A 14,625-nucleotide genomic window follows, 5' to 3' on the forward strand; every position below is an offset into this window, starting at 1 on the left:
TTTTACATCTCACCTGGTTTCCCATTAAATGGCATCTAATAGATGTTATTTTATTGTAGTAATAATTGTAATTACTTTTAAGGAAAACTCGATATGAAAGCATTGCATAAAGTCATAGAATCGCAAAAAAGCTTAGTTGTGCCATCTAGTGACGAGTTGAAAAGTTTCCTGCAAACCCATTGGTGTCTCTATTCTCGAAATGATATACCGCCCAAAATGGAAGACAACTTTATTTTGGTTGGGGGTAATTCAATAAGCTGCATCCAGCTTGCAACAGTGGCCGAAGAATTTATAGGTCAACCTTGTCCAGAGTTTCTAGATATTCTGATGAATAAATCCTTTGAGGTAAGTTGTTCTGTAGTACCACAAATTCGTTCAAAGAATTTGAAACTGGAACCAAAGGCTGTAGAAACCTAATAAGACTGGAAAGTCGACTTAGTTTATGAGACGAATATCATCAACATTATCTAGCATATTAGAGAAAAAAAAATAAAACTGATTGTAAAAAATACTTCTACTGCTAACAACTCACTGCAGTACCAAGCCGCCTGAGGCCAATACATTTACGCACGCTCCTCCTCTATCCCGGTTTATTCATAGTCTCTCTCTATACACCCAACCAAGAAGTTGCAATTTCTCTTAAATATGTCCTTACGACGTCCTCCCATCCCAGTCGGGGACGACCTGTTTTCAGTTTGGGCCTAGGTTGTTCGCAAAAAAGTATGATCCTTAGCAATTTGTCATCCTTCATCCGTAGAACATGCAATAGCAATCTAAACGTTTTCCTCATTTTATCCCTAGAAAGCGGGGTTGAACCACATTTTTACGGTTTGAAATACGGATTCAACCACATTTTACTGTATGAAATAGGGTCCTTCAGATGGTCTCCCAAAACAATCCGAAGGCAATCTCTCTGGAAAACATCTAACAAATCCTCCTAGCAAATTGCGCCCAGATTTCGGAACCATACTTGAGCGCTGTCATTATTGTAGCTTCCAATATTCTAATCTTGGTTCATTGACTTATTTTCCGACTCTTCCAACAACTGTTGAACGATGAAATAGAAATTATAATAAATTAAATAGGAATAATAGTCTGTTTAATCTGTCCTTTACATGTAAACAGAGTAATTGCCACTGAAATTAGACGTAAGGTTATACTCTATGAAATTATACGTAATAATAGATTAACTGTGAATTGAAATAATTTGTAAATATTAAAATAATAAATGCAAATATATGCCAAAACTCAGCTAGCTGTACGGTATTTGCTTAGTATTAAAAATAATTTGGAAAGGAAAAACATTCAAAGTGGTGTGTATAGTATAACTTATTTTGTGGAAAAGTTTTTGCTGTTGCAGCAAACCAAAATTTGATATTGATTCAGCTTGTTTGACATATCGCGTCGAGCTGTAGGCTCAGTGATGTATCATGAACTTAGGTGTTTGCTTGTGTTGACATAGGTGTTGTTAGCTTGTCTGACATATCGTGTCGAGCTGTAGGCTCAGTGATGTATTATGAACTTAGGTGTTTACTTGTGTTGACATAGGTGTTGTTAGCTTGTCTGACATATCGTGTCGAGCTGTAAACTCAGTGATGTATCATGAACTTAGGTGTTTGCTTGTGTTGACATAGGTGTTGTTAGCTTGTCTGACATATTGTGTCGAGCTGTAGGCTCAGTGATGCATCATGAACTTAGGTGTTTGCTTGTGTTGATATTGGTGTTGTTAACTTGTTTGACATATCGTGTCGAGCTGTAGGCTCAGTGATGTATCATGAACTTAGGTGTTTGCTTGTGTTGACATAGGTGTTGTTAGCTTGTTTGACATATCTTGTCGAGCTGTAGGCTCAGTGATGTATCATGAACTTAGGTGTTTGCTTGTGTTGACATAGGTGTTGTTAGCTTGTCTGACATATTGTGTCGAGCCGTAGGCTCAGTGATGTATCATGAACTTAGGTGTTTGCTTGTGTTGACATAGGTGTTGTTAGCTTGTCTGACATATCGTGTCGAGTTGTAGGCTCAGTGATGTATCATGAACTTAGGTGTTTGCTTGTATTGACATAGGTGTTGTTAGCTTGTCTGACATATCGTGTTGAGCTGTAGGCTCAGTGATGTATCATGAACTTAGGTGTTTGCTTGTGTTGACATAGGTGTTGTTAGCTTGTTTGACATATCGTGTCGAGCTGTAGGCTCAGTGATGCATCATGAACTTAGGTGTTTGCTTGTGTTGACATAGGTGTTGTTAGCTTGTCTGACATATCGTTTCGAGCTGTAGACTCAGTGATGTGTCATGAACTTAGGTGTTTGCTTGTGTTGAAATAGGTGTTGTTAGCTTGTTTGATGGATATCGTGTCGAGCTGTAGGCTCAGTGATGTATCATGAACTTAGGTGTTTGCTTGTTTTGACATAGGTGTTGTTAGCTTGTCTGACATATCGTGTCGAGCTGTAGGCTCAGTGATGTATCATGAACTTAGGTGTTTGCTTGTGTTGACATAGGTGTTGTTAGCTTGTCTGACATATCGTTCCGAGCTGTAGACTCAGTGATGTGTCATGAACTTAGGTGTTTACCTGTGTTGACATAGGTGTTGTTAGCTTGTCTGACATATCGTGTCGAGCTGTAGGCTCAGTGATGTATCATGAACTTAGGTGTTTGCTTGTGTTGACATAGGTGTTGTTAGCTTGTCTGACATATCGTGTCGAGCTGTAGGCTCAGTGATGTATCATGAACTTAGGTGTTTGCTTGTGTTGACATAGGTGTTGTTAGCTTGTCTGACATATCGTGTCGAGCTGTAGGCTCAGTGATGTATCATGAACTTAGGTGTTTGCTTGTGTTGACATAGGTGTTGTTAGCTTGTCTGACATATCGTTCCGAGCTGTAGACTCAGTGATGTGTCATGAACTTAGGTGTTTGCTTGTGTTGACATAGGTGTTGTTAGCTTGTTTGACATATCGTGTCGAGCTGTAGGCTCAGTGATGTATCATGAACTTAGGTGTTTGCTTGTGTTGACATAGGTGTTGTTAGCTTGTTTGACATATCGTGTCGAGCTGTAGGCTCAGTGATGCATCATGAACTTAGGTGTTTGCTTGTGTTGACATAGGTGTTGTTAGCTTGTCTGACATATCGTTTCGAGCTGTAGGCTCAGTGATGTATAATGAACTTAGGTGTTTGCCTGTGTTGACATAGGTGTTGTTAGCTTGTCTGACATATCGTTCTGAGCTGTAGACTCAGTGATGTGTCATGAACTTAGGTGTTTGCTTGTGTTGACATAGGTGTTGTTAGCTTGTTTGATGGATATCGTGTCGAGCTGTAGGCTCAGTGATGTATCATGAACTTAGGTGTTTGCTTGTTTTGACATAGGTGTTGTTAGCTTGTCTGACATATCGTGTCGAGCTGTAGGCTCAGTGATGTATCATGAACTTAGGTGTTTGCTTGTGTTGACATAGGTGTTGTTAGCTTGTCTGACATATCGTTCCGAGCTGTAGACTCAGTGATGTGTCATGAACTTAGGTGTTTGCCTGTGTTGACATAGGTGTTGTTAGCTTGTCTGACATATCGTTCCGAGCTGTAGACTCAGTGATGTGTCATGAACTTAGGTGTTTGCCTGTGTTGACATAGGTGTTGTTAGCTTGTCTGACATATCGTGTCGAGCTGTAGGCTCAGTGATGTATCATGAACTTAGGTGTTTGCTTGTTTTGACATAGGTGTTGTTAGCTTGTCTGACATATCGTGTCGAGCTGTAGGCTCAGTGATGTATCATGAACTTAGGTGTTTTCTTGTGTTGACATAGGTGTTGTTAGCTTGTCTGACATATCGTTCCGAGCTGTAGACTCAGTGATGTGTCATGAACTTAGGTGTTTGCTTGTTTTGACATAGGTGTTGTTAGCTTGTCTGACATATCGTGTCGAGCTGTAGGCTCAGTGATGTATCATGAACTTAGGTGTTTGCTTGTGTTGACATAGGTGTTGTTAGCTTGTCTGACATATCGTGTCGAGCTGTAGGCTCAGTGATGTATCATGAACTTAGGTGTTTGCCTGTGTTGACATAGGTGTTGTTAGCTTGTCTGACATATCGTGTCGAGCTGTAGGCTCAGTGATGTATCATGAACTTAGGTGTTTGCCTGTGTTGACATAGGTGTTGTTAGCTTGTCTGACATATCGTGTCGAGCTGTAGGCTCAGTGATGTATCATGAACTTAGGTGTTTGCCTGTGTTGACATAGGTGTTGTTAGCTTGTCTGACATATCGTGTCGAGCTGTAGGCTCAGTGATGTATCATGAACTTAGGTGTTTGCCTGTGTTGACATAGGTGTTGTTAGCTTGTCTGACATATCGTTCCGAGCTGTAGACTCAGTGATGTGTCATGAACTTAGGTGTTTGCTTGTGTTGACATAGGTGTTGTTAGCTTGTTTGATGGATATCGTGTCGAGCTGTAGGCTCAGTGATGTATCATGAACTTAGGTGTTTGCTTGTTTTGACATAGGTGTTGTTAGCTTGTCTGACATATCGTGTCGAGCTGTAGGCTCAGTGATGTATCATGAACTTAGGTGTTTGCTTGTGTTGACATAGGTGTTGTTAGCTTGTCTGGCATATCGTGTCGAGCTGTAGGCTCAGTGATGTGTCATGAACTTAGGTGTTTGCTTGTGTTGATATAGGTGTTGTTAGCTTGTCTGACATATCGTGTCGAGCTGTAGACTCAGTGATGTATCATGAACTTAGGTGTTTGCTTGTGTTGACATAGGTGTTGTTAGCTTGTCTGGCATATCGTGTCGAGCTGTAGACTCAGTGATGTATCATGAACTTAGGTGTTTGCTTGTGTTGATATAGGTGTTGTTAGCTTGTCTGACATATCATGTCGAGCTGTAGACTCAGTGATGTGTCATGAACTTAGGTGTTTGCTTGTGTTGACATAGGTGTTGTTAGCTTGTCTTGCATATCGTGTCGAGCTGTAGGCTCAGTGATGTATCATGAACTTAGGTGTTTGCTTGTGTTGACATAGGTGTTGTTAGCTTGTCTGACATATCGTGTCGAGCTGTAGGCTCAGTGATGTATCATGAACTTAGGGGTTTGCTTGTGTTGACATAGGTGTTGTTAGCTTGTCTGGCATATCGTGTCGAGCTGTAGGCTCAGTGATGTGTCATGAACTTAGGTGTTTGCTTGTGTTGACATAGGTGTTGTTAGCTTGTCTGACATATCGTGTCGAGCTGTAGACTCAGTGATGTATCATGAACTTAGGTGTTTGCTTGTGTTGACATAGGTGTTGTTAGCTTGTCTGGCATATCGTGTCGAGCTGTAGACTCAGTGATGTATCATGAACTTAGGTGTTTGCTTGTGTTGATATAGGTGTTGTTAGCTTGTCTGACATATCATGTCGAGCTGTAGACTCAGTGATGTGTCATGAACTTAGGTGTTTGCTTGTGTTGATATAGGTGTTGTTAGCTTGTCTGACATATCATGTCGAGCTGTAGACTCAGTGATGTGTCATGAACTTAGGTGTTTGCCTGTGTTGACATAGGTGTTGTTAGCTTGTCTGACATATCGTTCCGAGCTGTAGACTCAGTGATGTGTCATGAACTTAGGTGTTTGCTTGTGTTGACATAGGTGTTGTTAGCTTGTTTGATGGATATCGTGTCGAGCTGTAGGCTCAGTGATGTATCATGCACTTAGGTGTTTGCTTGTTTTGACATAGGTGTTGTTAGCTTGTCTGACATATCGTGTTGAGCTGTAGGCTCAGTGATGTATCATGAACTTAGGTGTTTGCCTGTGTTGACATAGGTGTTGTTAGCTTGTCTGACATATCGTTCCGAGCTGTAGACTCAGTGATGTGTCATGAACTTAGGTGTTTGCTTGTGTTGACATAGGTGTTGTTAGCTTGTTTGATGGATATCGTGTCGAGCTGTAGGCTCAGTGATGTATCATGAACTTAGGTGTTTGCTTGTTTTGACATAGGTGTTGTTAGCTTGTCTGACATATCGTGTCGAGCTGTAGGCTCAGTGATGTATCATGAACTTAGGTGTTTGCTTGTGTTGACATAGGTGTTGTTAGCTTGTCTGGCATATCGTGTCGATCTGTAGACTCAGTGATGTATCATGAACTTAGGTGTTTGCTTGTGTTGATATAGGTGTTGTTAGCTTGTCTGACATATCGTGTCGAGCTGTAGACTCAGTGATGTATCATGAACTTAGGTGTTTGCTTGTGTTGACATAGGTGTTGTTAGCTTGTCTGGCATATCTTGTCGAGCTGTAGACTCAGTGATGTATCACGAACTTAGGTGTTTGCTTGTTTTGACATAGGTGTTGTTAGCTTGTCTGACATATCGTGTCGAGCTGTAGACTCAGTGATGTATCATGAACTTAGGTGTTTGCTTGTTTTGACATAGGTGTTGTTAGCTTGTCTGACATATCGTGTCGAGCTGTAGGCTCAGTGATGTATCATGAACTTAGGTGTTTGCTTGTGTTGATATAGGTGTTGTTAGCTTGTCTGACATATCATGTCGAGCTGTAGACTCAGTGATGTGTCATGAACTTAGGTGTTTGCTTGTGTTGACATAGGTGTTGTTAGCTTGTTTGATGGATATCGTGTCGAGCTGTAGGCTCAGTGATGTATCATGAACTTAGCTGTTTGCTTGTTTTGACATAGGTGTTGTTAGCTTGTCTGACATATCGTGTCGAGCTGTAGGCTCAGTGATGTATCATGAACTTAGGTGTTTGCTTGTGTTGATATAGGTGTTGTTAGCTTGTCTGACATATCGTGTCGAGCTTTAGACTCAGTGATGTATCATGAACTTAGGTGTTTGCTTGTGTTGATATAGGTGTTGTTAGCTTGTCTGACATATCGTGTCGAGCTGTAGACTCAGTGATGTATCATGAACTTAGGTGTTTGCTTGTGTTGACATAGGTGTTGTTAGCTTGTCTGGCATATCGTGTCGAGCTGTAGACTCAGTGATGTATCATGAACTTAGGTGTTTGCTTGTTTTGACATAGGTGTTGTTAGCTTGTCTGACATATCGTGTCGAGCTGTAGACTCAGTGATGTATCATGAACTTAGGTGTTTGCTTGTGTTGACATAGGTGTTGTTAGCTTGTCTGGCATATCGTGTCGAGCTGTAGACTCAGTGATGTATCATGAACTTAGGTGTTTGCTTGTGTTGATATAGGTGTTGTTAGCTTGTCTGACATATCATGTCGAGCTGTAGACTCAGTGATGTGTCATGAACTTAGGTGTTTGCTTGTGTTGATATAGGTGTTGTTAGCTTGTCTGACATATCGTGTCGAGCTGTAGACTCAGTGATGTGTCATGAACTTAGGTGTTTGCTTGTGTTGACATAGGTGTTGTTAGCTTGTCTGACATATCGTGTCGAGCTGTAGGCTCAGTGATGTATCATGAACTTAGGTGTTTGCTTGTGTTGATATAGAGTGTTGTTAGCTTGTCTGACATATCGTTTCGAGCTGTAGGCTCAGTGATGTATCGTGAACTTGGGTGTTAAGCACTTTGTTCAGATGAGAGTTTTTCTTCGTTGATACGGTTCTCTTTATATTGTTCTCTTTGTTTCACTTATTTTTTATTCTGGTCTTTATTTTTCGTTGATAAAGGTTCTCTTGCGTTGACTGAAATATTCGGATTTTAATATTTTATTTAGTTAACTGTTTTGATTAAAAGTTTTACCCTTTGTTGTGTATTTCTATCCTTTCACGTTATTTGCAAATAGAAAGTTGATTACAAACTTCTACTACGCCAAATTCCCAAAATAATTTTATTCTTCTTTTACGTTAGTATCAATAGGGATTGTGGCTTATTTTTAAATGAAACTATTGTGAATAGGATATAGTCTGAAATCTACTTCTTCTTTTTACGCTTGTACAATGCACTTAACAGTTATTTTGTTTATGCAACTGTAATATGATGGGGAGTAGAATCTGGTGCCAAAATAGTTGTGCCAGTGGCGTCAGTTCACGAAAATTTAAGGGGGGAATGTATTTTTAAAATTAAAAGGGATGCACATTCTTCGTTTTCATGTTGATGCCACAACAAGTGGCATCACTTATTGATGCCACTGAATCAGGCTTTATTATTTTATCTAGTTCTTTGTCTTAGTCAATGGTTTTGCCCGTTGTTATATAAATATGCTTTTCTTTTTCCTTATAAATGTAAATAATTATTATAAATATCATATAACCTAAATTTCTTTATTATTTATAAATGTAATTAATCTAAGAATTTATTCACTAAGAGCTATTCGTGGAGCCTGTCGAAATTGTTGAGGAGGGAGGACCTGAATTTTATTCTTAAAAGGTGTAAGGAAACAACTATATTCATTCCAAACGCTGTCTAGTTTTGAGCTTTACGTATATTTTTTGTCTTTTCAAGAGAGGGGGGCAAATGCCTAACTTTAGCCTCTTGCCTCCCACTGTTACCGAAGATGATGTACTATTTAAAATGCTCTCATACAAATCAACTCAGCATAATTGCACACATCTAAGCAAGTTTCGTTTTGATTATTCGTTTCCAGTAAATTTTACACAAGATAGCAGGAAATTTGTACGAAATCCATGTAATTTTATGATAGAGAGTCGAATGTGAAGACGAAATAATCCGGTTTTATTATTTTATTTGGTTCTTTTTGGCTTAGTAGAAATTTTTACCTCGTTGTAGTATAATTTTTTTTTTTTATACTGCCTGTGAGCCTATAGAAATTATTCGGGAGTGAAGATCTGTGATGTATGCAATATAGGACCTGCAATGCTCAATTTTGTGCTTTTTATATGTATTTTTTCTTTTAAGGGGGACGGAGAAGATTCTCGATCTTTACCTTTTTCTTCCCCTGCAGTCACCCAAGGTGATGTATTCTTTAAAATATTCTTCACTGTTTTACAACCCTTATCTGATATTTTGAATAATATACCCCCCCATAAGATAAGATGAGATTTTATTTCTGAAAAATGGCTATCACAACTCCAAATGGGCGTAGCTCGTACTTTAGAGTCAAAAAGCACGCACAAAGAAGAAACAAGCCAATATAAGTAAGAGAAAAATGTTCAAAACGTTAAAAAGGTTGTAAAAGAAAAATATTAAAAAGCAGTTAAAACTCGTAGAATGAAAATGGAATAAACTAAATAAAAATACAAGGACATTTTAGCTCCAGATAAAGGTCCACAAAGCTCCAGATAAAGTTTAATTTAAAGGTTTTAAATTTTTTGTTTCTGTGGGAGAAATGTCCTCTTTTATAGCATCCTAGAAGGTGATCTATGCCTACAACCACTTAAGACAAAGCTTTAAAGGCAATGATTTATATTGCGAAATCGGTGTGTTTGTTCCAGGGACAATATTATTGAAGGGAGGTATCTAAAGAGAGCTTATGGGAAAGTAATGAAGATCCGTGAGTACGTCAAGAAAGAGTAAACGGTTTCTTATAATTCAGGAATACGTTAGGATTCTAATACAATCAAGCTAAGTGACTGGTAGGTAGGCTGTAACAAAAGTATCAAGTAAATTCTGGATTGTCATAAATTCAGAAAAAGGTGGTTTTAGGGGAAAGAAAGAGGACACTTGACCTGGGTTCAGAAATTTTAGGGGCGCAAAATTTCAAGTAAATAATCTAACGGTTATAATCAGTTTGTAATTTGGAAATCTTATGTTTATTAAAATAAAGTAAGGGTTAATGAATGAAAATAGTTTTTAAATTCTTAATTAGTTGATAAAATAAAAATAAGTTAAAAAATAATGAAATAATAATAACTAAATTAAAATAATTGATAATAATTAAATGATTTAGATAACAATGAAAAAATTAAACAATAAATTATCAATTAATTAATTAATTAAAAATAGTTTTGTTTACAAATGAAAATTTTATTTAACTTTGGCTTGAAGATTTTACGAGAAACAGGAGACGGGCACGCTAATCAAGATTTTGCCCCGGGCGCGAAAAGCCAGAACAGCCACTACATAAAACTTAGCACTGAGATAAATTGAACAGCTTAAAACCTATCCTAAATAACACATTTAGCCTCATGTTTAAAATTTGTTTATAAAGACCCTTTTCCTTTCCCCAAGCTAATTTAAGTTTTTATTTCTGGGATAAATCTATATGAATTTAAATTCATGATTCAAGGGAGCTTGACTCTTAGACTGGGTCGTAATTAATGGAAAAAAATGTAAAAAAGGCTGAGATTGGCGTTTGTGTTTGTTCGGAATTAATTTATCATATCTTGGAAGTGCACGCAACTATAACAAAATTATCAACAGTTTAAAAGAATCAGTTTACAAAATCTTCTGTTACAGTATAATCTTCAAAAGAGGGCGAAGTCAACTATGCAAGTCAAACAGTAAGGATCTCCTGAATTCTGGCAATTCGGTACCTTGGGGTTATTGTTGACCAGAACTTAAGTTGGAAAGCTCACATTGCTAACCTAAGACTCAGACTGGGGAGGAACGTGGGTGGAACGCATCTATTCAAATTCCTTGTTCCTGTTTCAGCTCTAAGATCAATCTGTATTTCTCTTGTTCATTCTGTATTAATTACTGTTCAGTTGTTTACCTGGATACGTTTCAGTTCTATATTTTTCCCATTAAACAGTTTCAAAATAAAGCTATGGGAATCCTTGCGATGTTATTTTATTCGCTAGTATCTCTCCTGGCAAATCTCCAACTAGGTATATAGTGTTATTTTAATATCATTCCTGTTAAACAAATCTGGTTGCGTCCATTTCCTTTGCGTTTTTTTTTTTTGTAGCATGCATCGCCCAGTCTTCGAGCTAGTCATCTGCCTGGGGATGGTATACTAATAGTTTTGATGGTATTACATCTAGTTATAATAGTCTAGCCGAGTGGATGGCACACTGAATTATTCTATGTTATTCGGGACGAGGGCTCGAATACTAGTATCACCAGGGTTTTGGTGAAGGTGAGTAGCTTTGCTCTGCAAACTCAGCCACTGTGAGTCTGGGGAGTTTACGGTTAAACAAATTCACGTGAAAAAACTGAACTTGAGATACCAAGTGAGATGGAAAACGTCTGGTCCTCGTACAAATACGAATAAGTAGCAACAATATAAGAACTTGGACATTAAATAAGCTGATTAAGGATGTTCTCAATACTCAAGTTAATAAGTGAAAATGAATTAACCTAAGAATTGTTGCCACCAGATGGCTGGTATATTAAATTTATTAAATTATTGAATTTTCTTCATTCATTTTCTCTGCTATTCGACTAAGTTAGCAACGCTACAAGTTTTTCTATATATGAGCCAGTATGTCACAAAAAGGGTATAAATTTAGCTGTTTCTGGTCGGCAGTAAATGGTCATATTTTATTTATGCCCTTGCCTAAATAATCGTACATCCTTTTTTTTTAAAGTATCATTAATGATTAGAGAATGGTAGCTTAAGTTACTATTTATGGCGACTGAGTGTTCTCAGAGGCAGAGGGCAGACCAAGTAAGATTTTTGGAAAGTTTTGTCTTTGCAGAATGTTAGCTCCTGCACTTCATATTTTCTATTAGATTCCGCCAAAAAAAAGAATGGGTTGTTCCCTTAATCTTGAAACTAGTTTACGAGAGCTATGGGGGCTCATATCGACCCTAATCCGCCTCGAGTGGTAACTCAAGTCACACGAACATATTCTGATCAGTATGAAAAATTTGGCGATCAAATTTTAATTTTTAACCAAAGAAATGTTCAAAAATTGCATATTTTATAGTTTAAATGTGTATTTTGTCTGACTTCTGTGAACACATGATGTATATGCATTTCTTTTTTTCAAACAATTTTCATAATTGAAAAGGAATTAGGAATCAATTAAATATAGAAGCAATCATATTTATTTAATGTTGTCCCAGGTGGTATATATGTTGATGACGCGTACGCTTAAATATTCTTGGGTAGGCCCAAAATTGAGTTCTACCATATTTTTCTAGGACATTCTTGACTACCTTGCGCTGATCTTGAAGAACATATCAGATAGTAACAAGCCCGCAATTTCCACATATCAGACGAACCTACTACCAAGTCCCCGTGAAAGACAATTTCTAGAATTATTTCGAAGCAAGAATGATTGTGCAATATTTGATGAAAACTATTCTGATGGTTCCCTGGTTATAATGGAGGAATGAAGCTGCAATATGAATAAATGTGTAGATGCATCACCTTTGCTGGTAAAAACCCATGAGTAAGTTTTTTATGTGAAGACTCATATCCACGTGAATTATTTGAAGATTTATCGCCAGTGTAGATAGTTTAATAGGTTATTACGCCTAATATGTTGTGTTTAGCTTATATACAAAATGGGAGTTCTTCAAAGACAGCATTTCTTTATCTTGAAAAAAAATGTCAGTAACTATTCTGGAGCTGGACTACCACTTAGTCCTGAGCTCGGAATCTTAGGAAAATTGTGTGCTTCAAACGTTACTCTTAAAGAGTATAAAATGCGTATACATTATTAGTATCTAATACATTAGGATTTTTTTTACCCTTAATGAATATACGGGTATTGTTTCATTCTCAGTTGCATCCCTGTTCTGCAGGTCTCAAGTTGCGGTGGTACCACCCGTACTGGTGACCAGCTTAACTGAGACCACTTTTGCTGGTAACCACCTGTAACTAACCAGACAGCTATTGTTTCAGGTATCCGGAATAAAACAAATTTAATTTTGTTTAAGTAAAAGCCCATTCATTCTCAACAATCTAGGTTCATTATTGATTGTTTGCTTTTATGCTGAAAGGGACTCATTTCTTCTAATTCTGAGGGTAAATTTATTAAATTATTGAATTTTCTTCATTCATTTTCTCTGCTATTCGACTAAGTTAGCAACGCTACAAGTTTTTCTATATATGAGCCAGTATGTCACAAAAAGGGTATAAATTTAGCTGTTTCTGGTCGGCAGTAAATGGTCATATTTTATTTATGCCCTTGCCTAAATAATCGTACATCCTTTTTTTTTAAAGTATCATTAATGATTAGAGAATGGTAGCTTAAGTTTAAGTATATATCCTAATAACAATTGGCTAAGCTTTCAACCTATAAAAATCTTTAACGGAAAAGTAAGTTTCATCTTTGCTCTTTGTATCGACGCCAAGAGGGTAAGCTTGTTACTTACGTTTGTGGCTAGTTGGGATAAATCAGAAGATATTGGTTTGGTCGGCCGGAAGATAAAAGCATTTCTGGGATGTTCTTTTTCGACCAAGTTTCATGTTGGTAAATGTATTCGTTGAAATTCAGGCTAAAATTTTTACGTCCGAAAAGTTATACTTTACCGTTGCATCATGATTCGTCCCATTACAAATCCTAAATATGCTGATGCTAGTGTTTGAGTTCTAGCAGTGATAAAATTAAACAGAAAACTATTTTTTCAACTGAAATTAATCATCATTATTCAAACTTAAAATGAGCAGAAATTGTTTTGTATATGAGGTGGGCTGCTCCGTCCTCGTTCTTCACTCTTTATGTTTAAGCCTTGAAGTTTTTTCAGAGTACTTCTTATTCAAATTTAATGACTCTTGCGTTTCGGAAGTCGCTCTTAAAGAATTGGTACAAAAATTCAAACTTTAATGTAAAGTATGAGGGTTGAAGAAGGGGCTGCCCCCCCCCCTTCTGCTCATATAGGAACTAGTTTCTGTTCAATGTTGTTCCTTACTTTTGGCTGGATAAACTTGTTTTTTTTTATAATTTCTGATAGTTTTCAAGTCATGTTAGGAACTCCTTCCCCTGTGTAATATTTCCCTGGAAAATTCCCCCGAGAAACTTTCTTTCCCAAAGGAAAATTTTTCCTGTGGAAAATCCCCCCGCTGGAAATTTCCGTATATATCCTAATAACAAATACTATATGTAAACAATGGGAAAATTCCACAGATTACAGCCCTTTCCCCAGGGGCTGTCTGGGTCATGCTATCCCTAGAGGCCTAGTTTTTGGACTTTTAAACTATTATAAACCAAATGACCTTTTCAAATTTTCGATCGGATGTCTTTGGGGAAAAAGGGGCGTGGGAGGGGGCTCGTTGCCCCCCCCCCCAATCTTTGCGGTTGCTGAAAAGGGGCGCTAGAACATGTAATTTCCGTTCAAATGAGCCCTCTCACGATCTTCTTGTACGTGACTTGATACAATCACCCTTGGGGAAAATAAAATAAATAAACACGCGTCCATGATCTTTCTTCTGGCAAAAAACAAAAATTTAAATTTTTTCATAGATAGTTGCTTGAAACCTCTACAACAGGGTTCTCTAGTATGCTGAATCTCATGGTGTGATTTCTATTATGATCACCTGACTTCTGGAGGGGGAAGCCTTTTTTGAAAATCAGGCAAGTTTTCGCAGCATCATAGCTTTAGGTTGGTAACATTAAACTTAAGGAATTTTATATTTTTGGAATCAGCATAAGAAGCCAATTCTTTTCATTTCATAATTGGTGTCAGATTTTTTTTTTTTTAAGTTTTGGTTACTATGAGGCCGAGTCACTTCTTACTTACAATTCGTTTACACGAACTATTTGATTATACTTTGATACTACTATGAAAATAGGGATCCACAGAATGATATCTTACAGTGTAATTTGAAGAAACATAATTTTTTCGTAATAAATGAAATAAATATCAAAGTTGTCGTCTTTTGGTTTGCCTAAATCTAGCCGATTATTCCAGAAT

The 14,625-nt window shown here is 37.5% G+C and overlaps 1 pseudogene; it reads left to right on the top strand.

Annotated features, from left to right (window-relative positions):
* LOC136043569 (beta-alanine-activating enzyme-like) overlaps nucleotides 1-14,625 on the top strand; it is a 202,276-nt pseudogene that overhangs the window by 61,243 nt on the left and 126,408 nt on the right.

The sequence above is a fragment of the Artemia franciscana genome, unplaced genomic scaffold (genome assembly GCF_032884065.1).
Source record: "Artemia franciscana unplaced genomic scaffold, ASM3288406v1 Scaffold_728, whole genome shotgun sequence".
Classification (NCBI taxonomy): domain Eukaryota; kingdom Metazoa; phylum Arthropoda; class Branchiopoda; order Anostraca; family Artemiidae; genus Artemia; species Artemia franciscana.